This window comes from Amblyomma maculatum, chromosome 11 (assembly GCF_055883805.1).
Source record: "Amblyomma maculatum isolate TAMU_Amacu chromosome 11, ASM5588380v1, whole genome shotgun sequence".
Classification (NCBI taxonomy): domain Eukaryota; kingdom Metazoa; phylum Arthropoda; class Arachnida; order Ixodida; family Ixodidae; genus Amblyomma; species Amblyomma maculatum.
Window position 1 is genome coordinate 132989742 of NC_139354.1, and position 13504 is coordinate 133003245.

At 46.8% G+C, this 13504-nt stretch overlaps 1 long non-coding RNA gene across 1 annotated transcript in view; it reads right to left on the minus strand.

Annotated features, from left to right (window-relative positions):
- Positions 1 to 13504, minus strand: part of LOC146174995 (uncharacterized) — a 29587-nt gene that overhangs the window by 9035 nt on the left and 7048 nt on the right. Inside the window, exon 2 of the long non-coding RNA XR_014702064.1 lies at positions 5168 to 5223. This is a non-coding gene — a long non-coding RNA (uncharacterized LOC146174995). The remainder of the gene's footprint in view (positions 1 to 5167; positions 5224 to 13504) is intronic.

Genomic DNA, 13504 nt, shown 5'->3' on the forward strand with positions numbered 1-13504 from the left:
TTTTGAATAATGTAATCTTTGATGATTTGTAGTAAAAAATATTCGATTTTAATTGGGCATGACTGGGAGAGGTGGAATCGCTGGATATGTTTTGAGAACTAATCCAGTGGAAGTTGCCTTTTCACGTTCATTTCCTGACATCGACAAAACATGTCCTCTTATCTCCAAGTATTCAAACAATCGAATTAAGGACCTCGGAAGTAATGAGAGTAAGGGCATTTGATTTCGATAACCCTTATTACGAGGAAGAGAAATAGAGCGACAAAGATGTGGAGACACGCACTGCCTATCCTCGCAGCCAATGGACTACATTGAGTGCGACTGCCGCACCTGCAAAGAGGCTGTTGTTTTTTGAGCTACAGCGATGAGCTGGAAAACTGTCACCAGTATTATATCTGACAGGCCTCTTGCAGTAGGCGAAAGTATAGCACGGCTGGTGAAGGGGCGTTGTTTCCGAGTCGTGTGAAACAAAAGAAATGACACCTGTGTCATAAGGATGATTAAGTTGTTGTTTTATTGTGAGCTTTTGGAAGCTGCCCAAAATTTAACACGAATAGTCATTTGCCCGTCTCTTATTGTGTTAAGTTATGTAACAAATTATGTAAAGAACTTTAATATGAGAGCAATAAATTTCGACTAAAAAAAGCGAATATCGCTTCACACTTCAAAGGCTGTATTAGAACTACGATCCTAATTCCTACCAGAGCTCATTCATACAGTTATGTGTTAGCACGTGCAGGGGTGGGGGGGGGGGGGGGGGGTTATATACAGAGGGATTGATGGAAGCAGGACCGCGACTACAAATGTTATTCTGACCCTCGTTCTTCTTCTTCCTCAATGTGCGATGGTGCGTGACATTTCTCTCCTCGTAGATGAAGCCCGTCGGTTGAGTTAAATATACCATCTGGGTGCCTGGTCATCTCACAGGCCCTGCGTGCTTAGATTGACCAGTATACCTTTATGTGTATTTCTGTTTGGAAATAAAAGTTGATTGATTGATTGATTGATTGATTGATTGATTGATTGATTGATTGATCAGGGATGAAACTGCTTGATGCGGGATACGTGCACCACCTGAGACTGGCGTGACTGTCGACCACCTATAGTAAGGCGCGCTATAACGTAGTTCAGGTCGCTTATGCACTCTAACAAAACACAGAGTCCAGTGTAGTGTGACAGCAGTTTCTGACAAAGACCACGCTTATATATAGCTGTCCACAACCACACAATGTCGCCAGGAACATAAAAAACTTGTTAGTGTCGAGCGTTGCAGCGGTTATTAGAACGCTCTTGCATAAATAAAATGTGAACGTGGGCAAGCTGGCGAGCTTCTTCCCCTCTGCAGAGTGTGGTAGCAAGAGAAGGTTCATCATGTATGAAACATGGCAGTATGGTGTCGAGGCCACAGAGAGCCGAGCGAGCATAGAGACGGTATAAGGGGCGGTAGCCGGTTGTCTCATGTTGCGCTGTTTTATGCATGAGAAATGAACGGCAGAACGCCATCCCAGTCCTTATGATCTGCAGCGACGTACGTGCATAGCCAATATGGTGGTGAGCGTCCGATTATTATGTTCTACCACACCTTTCGTTTGTTGATGATATGGTGTGGAGTGTCGACAACTGTAGACGCTGAGGTGAAGACGTTCTTCGACAACGTCCGCAGTGACTTGGCGTCCACGGTCACTACTAATAACCGCAGGAGGGCCGGGCCGAAGAATGACGAATTTAAATGAGATACTACAGACGATGTAGCGGATGGTATCGCGACTTTCTCACAATAGCGGGCTAAATAATCTACGCACACAAGAATCCATCGGTTTCCTTTAAAGGAACGTGGGAATGGTTCGAGAAGGTCAATACCAACATGCTCAAACGCGGCTGTTGGAGGTGTGACTGGCCGCAGCTTTACCGGTGGGCTTGAAGTCGGCAGCTTAGAACGCTGGCATTCCACACAGCTGGATACATATCGCTCGATAATTGAACGAATCTTCGGCCAGTAAAATCGCTTCTGTGTGCAGTGGAGGGTTCAGGCCGCTCCCAAGTGCCCAGACGTGGCATCATCATGCATCATTTTCAGAACTGTGACGCGTAGGCTTTCCGAAACAAGAAGCATACGTGCTCCCCCAGAGGCGAAATTCTTCTTGTAAAGCTTTCCTTCGCGAATGCAAAAAGTGTTCTTCATAGGATCTTTGGCGGAATCAAACAAAGGGGTTAATGTTTGGTCCTTGCGTTGCTCAGTTCGGTAAACTAGAAGATCGGGGATGGTTTGTGAAAGTGAAGCTAAGTATTCATCGACGTTGTCTGCGCCTCAAAAGTCGTTTGAAGCGGCAAACGCCAAAAAGACAATCAGCATCTGAGTGTTTAAGGCCGTTTTTATGCACCACAGTAAAATTAAACTATTGTAGACATAAATTCCATCGAGCGAGCCACCCACAGTGGTCAAGAGCCAGCAAAGTGAACAGTGGTGGGTCACGACGGTGAAAGCATTCCACTACAGATAGGAGCGGAAGCTCTGTATAGCGAATTTGAGATGATGGAAAGCAGCGACATATTCGCTGGTCGAATTGAACGGTGCATCTTTATGCAGCAGACACATGATTAAGCGATATCTGCAAACCTTGGTATAAAGCGTCAAAAGTACGAGCATAGACCTAAAAAGCTCTTCAGCTCTCTTAGTGATTGGGGCACCATAAAATTTTGACAGTTTCAATTTTCTTGAGATCTGGGCGAACACGTTCTTTGTCGACTGAGTGATCAAGAACAATTGTTTTACGATCCCCAAAAGTACATTTCTTCAAATTCAGTACAAGTTCATCTCGTTCCATGCAATCAAGCATGATTTCCAGACGACTGTTGGGCTCACGAAATGGTTTGCCAAAAATTACGTAGTCCAAACAACATGAACAAATTTGCCACTTTCGAACACGTATGAGCTGCTCGAATGTGGCAGGTGCATTACATAATTCAAAAGGCATAACATTGAATTCATAGAGACCGTCTGGTTTACGAATGCCGTTTTCCCTTTATATTGTTACGCGGTAGTTCAGCTTGGAGCAGGGGGTGGACACGGGAGACAAGGCTTTCAAACAACAGACGTTATCTGCAGGCACCAGCCGACTCTGGTGTCATGGATGATGCTTTGCTTTTTCTATGATTCAGCAAAGGTTGGCAATCTGGTCTCTAGTTCCTCTGCCCTTTCGAAACCCAGCTTACACGTCCGGAAGCTCCCGATCCACATACTGCTCCAGCCTACCTTGGTGGATTTTCGACATCCTCTTGCTAGCATGCGAAATAAGCGCGATCGTGCGGTAGTTGAAACAATCTTTGGCACTGACTTTCTTTCGATTGGGGATGTAAACTGACCTCCTCCAATCCTGTGGCCACTGCAGGGTTGTCCGAATTTTCTCACATAATTTATATAGAACGTAATAGCGTCGTCATGGTTGAGGTCTTGAAGCAACTCAGCTGGAACGCCATCAATCCCGCTAGCTTTGTTCTTAGCAAGGCTGGCTAAGGCCCATTCAACTTCACTCTTCAGGATGCCCGGCTCGAGATCAGTACTCACACCGTTTATTCTGGGTTTACCCATCCTTCTTGTACAGTTCTTCTGTGTATTCCTGCCACTTCTTCTTTATCTCTGAGGCTTCAGTGAGGTCCCTGCCATGTTTGTCTTTTATCACGCTCAGCTTAGTACAGAAGCTTCCTTTGATATCTTTGATTGTACTATACAGAGCTCTTGTGTTCTTCAATTGGCTGTTGTTCTCAATTGCTTGGCACTGTATGTCAAGGAAGGCATTGTTATCTATTCTTGCTATTTTCTGAATTTCCGCAATGAGAACCTTGTATCTTTCTCTTTCCTCCATAACTTTTGCCATACTCCTTTCCTCAGCTATTTGCAAAGCCTCTTCAGATAACCAGTTTGCTTTCTTTCATTTCTTTTGCTTTGGAACTACCTTAGTAACAACTTCTTGTATTATATCACGGACATCAGTCCACATCTATTCAGACTGTCTGTCTCTTAGATCTATTTCTTGAAATCGATTCCTCACTTCCACAGTATATTCTGATGAAATTTGATCCAGATCATACTTGAAAGGCCTTCTAGTTTTTTGCGTTTTCCTCAATCGAAGCTTAAATTTGGCAACAAAAAGTTGATGATCGGTACTACATTCGGCCCCAGGCCTTTTTTGTACTGCTTGTATAGCGCTTCTCCATCTCTGCCGGCAAAGAATATAATTATTCTGTCTCCTGTACAGACCGTCCGGTGAAGTCCATGTGTACAGGCGCCTCTTGTGCTGTTGAAAATGAGTATTCGCTATGGTCAGGTTGTTTTCTTGACAAAACTGTACTAGCCTCTGCCCAGCTTCATTTGGCTCACCAAGACCGTACTTGGCTATAATTCCGGATATTTCTTCACTCCCCACCTTAGGGATCCAGTTTCCTATGAGACAAAGGACGTCTGATGATGGAGTGCGGTCTAAAGGGATTGCAGGTCAGCTTAAAATCTCACAGCGTCAGCTTCTTGAGCAGTAGTGGCTGGTGCATGGACTTGGATAACTGTTATTTTGAAACGGTGGCCTTGGATCCGAAGTAAAATCATTCGGTCGTTTTTGGGGTTTTACCCTAGCACTGCTTTGCCCATTCATCTGTTTACTATGAGAGCGACCCCATTCCTTCTCCTGGATTCGTGCCCACAATAAAAGACATAATGGTCACCGGAATTAAATTATCCCATTCCCGCCCTTTTGAGCTCGCTGATACCCAAGATATCAATGTTCAATCAGTCTATTTCACGCTTGACGACATCCAGTTTACCTTGCGTCATGATTGGCTTTAGCCCAGCCGCTTCATTCGTCCTGGAGCTACTAGGAATCGCCCTTTGTTCATCCTCAGTAACATGTGGGACGCCTTCTAACCTAGGGGGCTCATATTCCGGCGCCATATCCTTAATGCTATTGTGACTGGTCATAGGGTCATGCGGTTGTAGTTATGATATATTTACCGCTATACAACAGCGACAACACACTGCATAGTGTTAAACGCAGTCCAGTTACTGTGGACGGACTTAGAAAGCCCCGTTGCCCATTTGCGTGGCGTTGCCACTCTGACAGCAACGACAGAAAATAATTCTTGTCGACTAATTCAGAGTTGGGACGCTATACTATACCTGGGAATTGTATTATTACTTGTATTTATTACTTGTATAACACCATGAATATGGTCCTGCAAGAGAAATAACCATTCAAAGTGTTACGTCAATACAACATCCAGCTAAAATACAAAGTGGAAGTGGTTCAATTATGGTTTAACCGAGGTAGTTGCGCGACAGCTCCGTGTAGCGTTTGCTCTTGGATTCTACTCGCTGAGACCTTTTAAACGATATGAGTTGCTCGTAGTATTATTTTTTTATTTTTTAGTTACATATAACTTACGACACTTAATTAGGACCTGCAATTAGCGCAGTTCAATCGTAATTCATACGAGCTATCCGTCCATATATGACGTAAAACTGCAGCATAAAGTTCAATATCAAATCACAAGTAACTTTTTATTGGCGACTAATTAAGACTTATAGTTTGCCCGCAAGAGTGATAATCAACAGAATCTATCCAACATATGTGACGATGTTGTGGTAAGAAGTTAAATATTTATTCCTAATTAGCTAATTAAGGGTATTCGAATTAAACCTGCACTAATGGAATGATATGACTTGATTACATAGGAGAAAGTTCAATTTATTCAGAAATACTAATTACCAGTAAATAATTATAACCTACAATCTCTCCAGTGCGGTTGTACTGGACACGAGCTATTAAAAAATACATGATGACGCTGCAGCAAGTTGAATTTTTATTCACAGTGTTAAGCGGGGATCCAGGCACTGGTAGTGTGCACTGGTAGCGAGTAAGACCGGAGCGGGGGTGGCTCAGCTTGTAGACAGCTTGTCCGCAAAAAGCACTTCCTCTTTCTCGGCGATCTGTCCGCCTGATTGGAACTTCCTCTTTACAATCTTGCCCCCGCAGAAAAGAGGAGCCATCCTGGCGACTCAAGGAGACGAAAGGATCGCGGGATCGTAATAGGGTTTGAAACGGTCCACGTGAACAATCTCACGCCCACGGCGACGAAGGTCGGTGGAAGCGGCTAGCGGTTCAACTAGGTAATTGACGGGAGATGTCTGTTGGAGCACTAGATATGGTCCGTGGTATTTGGTAGTAAACTTGCTGGTCATACCTGGTGGTGTCGATGGGACCCAGAGCCATACGTAAGCACCGGGAGAGAATTGATGCACAGGGTGGCTTCTGTCGCTGTGCGCTTTCTTCTGGGCTTGCTCGTCCGAAGTAAGCGGGCGAGCCAGCTTGCGACATTCTTCAGCGTGCATGGCAGCTGCTGAATGTGATGTGTACTCTGAGATATCAGGACGGTAGGGGAGGATGGTGTAGAGTAGAGACGAAGGTTCACGCCTGTACAGCAGAAAAATTATGAGAATCCGGTAGTTGCTTGAACGGCGGTGTTATAGGCATAGGTTATAAATGGGAGAATCTTGTCCTAATCGGAGTGATCGGAGGCGATGTGCTTGGACATCATGTCACCCAGTGTGTGGTTGAAGTGCTCTATGAGGCCATTGGTTTGAGGGTGGTACACGCTAGCTGTCCGGTGGATGGTCTGACATTCGCGTAGGAGCGCTTCGACAACCTCGGATAGGAAAGACTTTCCTCGATCACTTAGAAGTTCACGAGGGGCCCCGTGCCGCAGAAAGAAATGATGAAGTAGAAAGGACGCGATGTTGGGTCCGGTGGTATCCTGAAGTGCTGCTGACTCGGCAAAGCGAGTAAGGTGATCGACGGCCACGATGATCCAACGATTCCTTGCAGGTGTATATGGCAGAGGTCCATAAAAATCGATGCCAACACGATCGAATGGTCGGTACGGGCACGGAAGATGCTCTAGCAGAGCCGGCTGATGGAGAGGAGAAGGCTCTCGACGCTGGCAATCGATGCATGAACGCACATACTTATTGACGAAGGTGTACATACCGCGCCAGTAAAACCGCTGTCGCAACCGTTCATAAGTCTTAAATACACCCAAATGACCACACTGCGGATCATTATGGCAAGATGCGCATATATCACTACGGAGGTGGCGAGGTACGACGAGCAGCCACTTACGCCCATCTGGCATATAACTGCGTCGATAGAGGAGACGGTCACGAAGGGCGAAATAATGCTGCGCTTGACGACGAAGGGCGCGAGGAGCCGGTGAAAGTGACGAGTTCGTAAGAAGATAGATTTGTGATGGTAGCCACGTATCCTTGCGCTGTTCTGATGGCATGTCGTCGATGGACAGGGAAGACAGGACGATGCTGGAGGCAGGTGACAACGGAGGGTCAGGCGGCACCGGCGTGCGAGATAAAGCGTCTGCGTCGGAATGCTTGCGCCCTGTACGATGGATAACTCGGATAGCATACTCTTGCAGTCTAAGCGACCAGCGGGTGGGACGGCCGGTGAGGTCTTTTAGTGAAGACAACCAACACAAAGAGTGGTCTGTAACAACATCGAATGGGCGCCCATACAAGTATGGCCGAAATTACTGAAGCGCCCAAACAATGGCCAAGCATTCCTTTTCGGTCACCGAGTAGTTGGTCTCGGCTTTGGTCAAAGTTAGACTTGCGTACGCCACAACGTATTCATCAACACCGGGTTTTCGTTGGGCAAGAACAGCGCCGAGGCCGGCGTCGCTGGCATCGGTGTGCACTTCAGTAGGAGCAGCCATTTCAAAATGGCGCAATATTGGGGGGTGAGGCAAGTATAGTGCGCAATTTCGTAAAAGCAGCGTCGCAAGCCGGCGACCAAGCAGAAAGATCTTTGTAAGCGTTGAGAAGTCGCGTCAGAGGGGCAATGATGGTCGCTAAGTTCCGAACGAAACGCCTAAAACAGGAACATAAGCTTATAAAGCTGCGTAATGGCTTGATAGACGGTGGCTTCGGGAACTCAGCGACAGCGCGAAGTTTAGATGGATCTGGAAGGATGCCATCTTTGGACACTAAATGCCCTAAAATAGTGAGTTGGCGAGTGGCGAAGTGGCACTTTTTCAGATTGAGCTGCAGACCGGCGTTGCTAAGGCATTGCAAGACAGCTTCAAGGCGAGTTAGGTGGGTCGCGAAGTCGGATAAAAATACAACAATATCATCCAGGTAGCAGAGACATGTGTGCCACTGCAAACCGTGAGAATATTGTCCAGAAAGAAAAATAAAGAGCCACGGGCAGAGGCTCTATTTTTTTTTTTACTTTTCATGCCTCAACATAATATATATGTCTGCTGCACCCGCTCGCGCAAACGGTGTTCAGCGCGAAGCTTGCGGACCGCAGGGCGACCGAAGACATCCACAAAACGAGATTTGAATGAGGCCCAAGTTGGAATGTCAGCCTCGTGATTGGTGAACCACAACTTTGCCACTTGTGTAAGGTAGAAGATAACGTTATTAAGTTTCAAGACGTCATCCCACTTATTTTGGGTGCTTACACGCTCATACGACGAAAGCGAGTCCTCCACGTCCTGATCGTCGGTACCGCTGAAGAACGGCGGGTCCCGGTGTCGAATCACCCCGGAGCATAGAAATGAAGAGGCCGAAGAGGCCGAGGTAGCGGGGGCGGTGGAGTTGGTGCTGGAGTCAGTCATTGCGGTCGGAATTCGGCGGCTGCGGAGCTCCAGGGCGAGAAAATAGAAGAGAAATCCCGCGACCTCCACCGAGTGTTAAGCGAGGATCCAGGCACTGGTAGTGCGCACTGGTAGCGAGTAAGACCGGAGCGGGGGTGGCTCAGCTTCTTCTTCTTCTTCTTCTTCTCCCTCGTTGTAATGGCACATACCCACAGTGGGGGATTGGCCAGAATTCGTTGTAGGTGACATACTATTTTTGATAATGTCGATTTGACTATATTATATAAATAACCTAATAATTAGGAGCTAGTGTTTCTGAAATAACTTGAAATTTTGAGGCGATGTAATAGAAAGCAATGAAAAAAAAAAGGAATAAAATTGTAAATTACTAAAAATAATAAGGAGAAAAAATACAATTCAGACAGCTCAGCGCTAACACACAAATCTTCCAGTAGCAATATTATAATTATGAAGTAATTCACACCGGTTTTAGGGCATACCCTTTGACGGTTGCACCAAAGGAGAGGAGGACAGGAACTGTAAATGGCAGTCTTAGGCGAGCAAGAGGTATTTCTAGATAACGTCTTTTCTGAGTAGCATACCTGTGGCAGGAGAGGATGTAATGTTCAATTGTTTCCACGTCATTACATGGCGCACAAAGATTGGACGGCGTGAATCCAGAGCGGCATAAATAAAGATTGAGGGAAGGAATTCTACAACGCATGAGCGTCATGGAAACCTCACATTGCATCGAGGTACAACATCGGACATTCCAATGGAAATTTAAATGATTAAAATCCGTAGTCGCAAGGAGTGGCTCATGGCTCAAGGAGTTTAATGTTTGAAATCGTTCAAAACGGGATATATTTAGCAAGATAATATTGGGTACAACATCGGCAACAGGCCCACTGAGAGCTGAATTTGCTAAATAATCCGCCATTGTATTAGAAGCGATGCCGCAATGTCCCGGAACCCACTGAAAACGTACTTCCTGTAAGTGTATCGGAAGGAAAAACATCAGGGTTTGTTTCAAAAGACGCATTTTCGGACTTTCTAATGCTGCTAAGACTGACAGGCAGTCAGAGAGTATGATTACGTGAATAACATTACCGGGAACTTTTTGAAGGGCCAAACCAATTGCAAGCAATTCAGCAGTAAATATTGGTGTGTAATCAGGGATCCGTACAGAAAAACTCCAATCAAGTGCTTTGGAGTAAATCCCTATTGCTGCTTTTTCATTTCGTTGTGAGGCATCTGTGAAAATAGGTACGTGTCGTGGATATTGTAATACATAATCTTCAAGGTGTCCCTTTCTTACCGTGGTAGTCCAGTGTTTTGCATTAGATGGCAACGACTGGTCAAAGCACAGTGTGGAAGTAGCTTGAACATTGCCAACACGTCTTACTGACCTAAGCGAAACTGCAATTTTGGACAGCAAGGACTGAGTAAATACAAATTTGGTTGCTTATATTGCGGCCAATGATAATCTAGAAACTGAGATTGGTGTGTAATAAAAATGGGAGAAGCCACTCCAGACACAGATTCCAGTGCTCTTAAAAAGGTTCGCACAGTTAGCAGCTCAAATCGTGAGTTCAAGTCACGTACACGGGCCTCTAAATAGAGGACTGCATTTGAAACTGTTCTTGGCAACCCCAAACATAGTCGTAAAGCGCGCCTCTCCAGTAGCAACAAAGGTCGTAGTTTGTAATTAGGACTGCCCGAGAAAAGAACACAGCCGAACTCCAGAATTGGTCTCAAATAAGTTTTATAGAGAAACAAAAGAGTATCTCTACGCATACCGAATTTCTTATGGCTAATTCGAATCAGGCGACCAAGGGCTCGCTCACCTTTCAGGCAATTACTTTTGATATGAGGCCGCCAGTCTAAATGGGAGTGGTATAATACACCCAAGTATTTTAATGATTCAACCTGTGAGATTTGTGAACCGCAATACACAAGGGAGATATAAAGAGGGTGTGCCGGTGGGAAAACGAGTACTGAGGATTCCTTCACGTTGAGAGTTAATTTTACTTTACCGAGCCAAACTTCAAGGGCATTCAAGTCGGCTTGCTATAGCTGATATAAGGAATGAACATCTCGTGCAGAAAAGAAAAAGGCAATATCATCCGCATACACGTACAATTTTATATTTGGATGAACAGGAATATCTCTCATTAATATATTAAATAGCAATGGAGACAGCACCGATCCCTGAGGCACGCCTCTTGTTTGGTAATAAGTTTCAGAAGTTATAGAACCTCTCGTGCAGAATAATTTTCTATTGCTTAAGAATTCTTTTAACCATGCAAACATGTAAGAAGGCGATCTAATTTAGTTTATCTTATTCAACATAATAGAATGTTCTACACTGTCATATGCTTTGGCGATATCCAAAGTGACCAATGCCGACACTTCTTTCTTCTTCATTGCTAACCTAATTCTACTTTCCAAATCTGTATGAGCCGTCCAAATGGAGCACCCTTGACGAAAACCAATTTGTGCATCATTAAATACATTCAGGGTCATCACATGGTTTGTGAGGCGGCGGTGAATTATGCGTTCAATAAGTTTCACTAGATTTGAAGTCAGAGAAATTGGCCGAATATTATCAAAATCAAAGCCTTTTTTCGAATCTTTGAGGCTTAGTATAATTTTTGCAACTTTCCAGTCTTGAGGTAACCAAGCATTTTCCAGAGTAAAACTGACAATATTCAACACCTCCGAGCTGTGGTCTTGCACTAAAGCTTTCAGCATAGCCACTGTAATACCGTCACACCCAGGAGTGTTTTAACAGAGAGCTGGACTGGACACCCCGGAAGCAGCGTCGGTATGGCACCGAGAATTAACTTCAACCTTCAACGCCGTCGATAACATGAACGTAGTCGCGCAAAAGGAGGTGTGTTTCAAAACGGTGCTCACGCACTGCTGATAGTTCTACGAGGCTCTTATCGTCCCTTCGCATGTTTTCGCGTAGTTCCGCTCAAACTTTTTTCCAGCTCGTCGTCTCTTGGTGCGGAAAAAACGATGCTGTTGGCGCGCCCGGACCAGGGCAGCCGGGGCGGCAGCCTGAAGCAAAACAGGGGGAATCGGTTATTTTCACCACAGCTTCGTTATATTCCCTGTCACTGGTGCTACCTAGTTCCTGCTCACTGCTATCTCTACTTAACAGCAATATACGATTGCTAAACTGCAATTAATTGCGAGACAGCGCGCGCGCAAAGCGAGAAAAATTCCACACCGCGTTGCTATGTGCTGCCAACGCGCACGCAGGAGGCTAGGAGAAGGCGCAGCGGCGCCCCTGCCGGCCGTCAGTGTCAACTCGCTTCACCCCAGCTGGCCCCAGCCGCCGCCATTCGCGCCACTAGAAAGTATTCTAGTTCACTATACACTACCCCGCCGGCTGAAAAGCACCGTCCCGGTGCGTACTAGCCTCCAGACCAGGGGCGGTGTAGTACGGCTTGAGGCGAGCAACATAGACCGTCTCGGTGGTGGTGGTGGGGGTGAAAAACTTTATATTTGGGAGCCTTAAGGGATTACATTCTAATGACGGGTCGGCTCTTGGCTGCGTGTTGTGGCCGAAAGCTGGTGCTTCACAGCGACACCCAAAGCCCAGTCTGTCAGCCGCTTTTGAACGGCCGGGTCAGAGCTGGACACCGCAGCCTCCCATCGCTCGAGGTCGGAGAGTTGCCAAGTGGCTGGAGGGTGGAATTCCGAGCATTTCATCATAATATGCTCAAAATCAGCTTTAGGTGCCCCACACAGGGTGCACTGCGGCGAGAACAGTCCTGGATGGATCAAAGATAAGAAAGCGGGGGATGGGAATGTACGGGACTGAAGCTGGCGCCACGTCACCTGTTGTAGCTTAGTCATAGATTTATGAGGAGGAGGGTAGATGGTTCGTTGATCACGGTAATGGAGAGAGATTTCGTGATAGGATACCATGCGCTCGCGAGCATCTCCCCAGGCAGTGGCAGTCCCTGCTCGGCTGACGTATCCTCGAGCAAAAGAGTGAGCTGCTTCGTTGCCTGGGTGACCCGTGTGAGCGGGCACCCATATTAGTTGAATAGGGTGTTCGGGTGGGGAGAGGGAGGCGAGGAACCGAAGGCTGGGGTAGGGATCCGACCGCGGGCGAAGTTCCGTACGGCGGATTTAGAATCGCTAAAGATGGTTGTGGCTCGGGTGGTAGCTATGGCGAGGGCAACCGCCGCCTCCTCCGCCTCCAGGGAAGTGGAGGCAAAAGTTGTACCGGCCGCGACCAGTTGCAAAGAGTTGGAAACAGCGCTGAGGGCGAACGCTGGGCGGAAGGGGTATGAGGCAGCGTCTACGTAAACGGTCTCTGGCTGGAAGCCATAGTTTTTGTGAAGAGCTTCTGCGCGTGCCTTGCGGCGATCCACATGGTGCTCTGGGTGCATATTCTTTGGCAGGGGATGCACCTTAAGAACGCGGTGTATCGCAGGGGGAAGTGTATGTTGTGTAGAGCAGTGACCGGGAGGTAAGAGATGGATGCGAGCAAGGATGTTCCGGCCGGTGAGGGTAGATGATAATCGCTCCAACTGGGCTGAGCGGTGGGCTTCTGTGAGCTCAGCTAGGGAGTTATGGATGCCCATGTGAAGAAGGCGTTCATTGGAAGTGTAGCGGGGTAAGTTGAGGGCGGCCTTGTACGCCTGTCGGATAAGGGCGTTAACCTTGTCTTCCTCCACCCGCGTGAGGAAAAGGTAGGGGAGCGAGTACACAACACGGCTCAGGACAAATGCCTGTACCAGGCGTCTGAGGTCATGCTCGCGCATGCCGCGATGGCGATTGGCTATGCGGCGAATGAGGCGGATTGTTTGATGAACCATCACCGTCA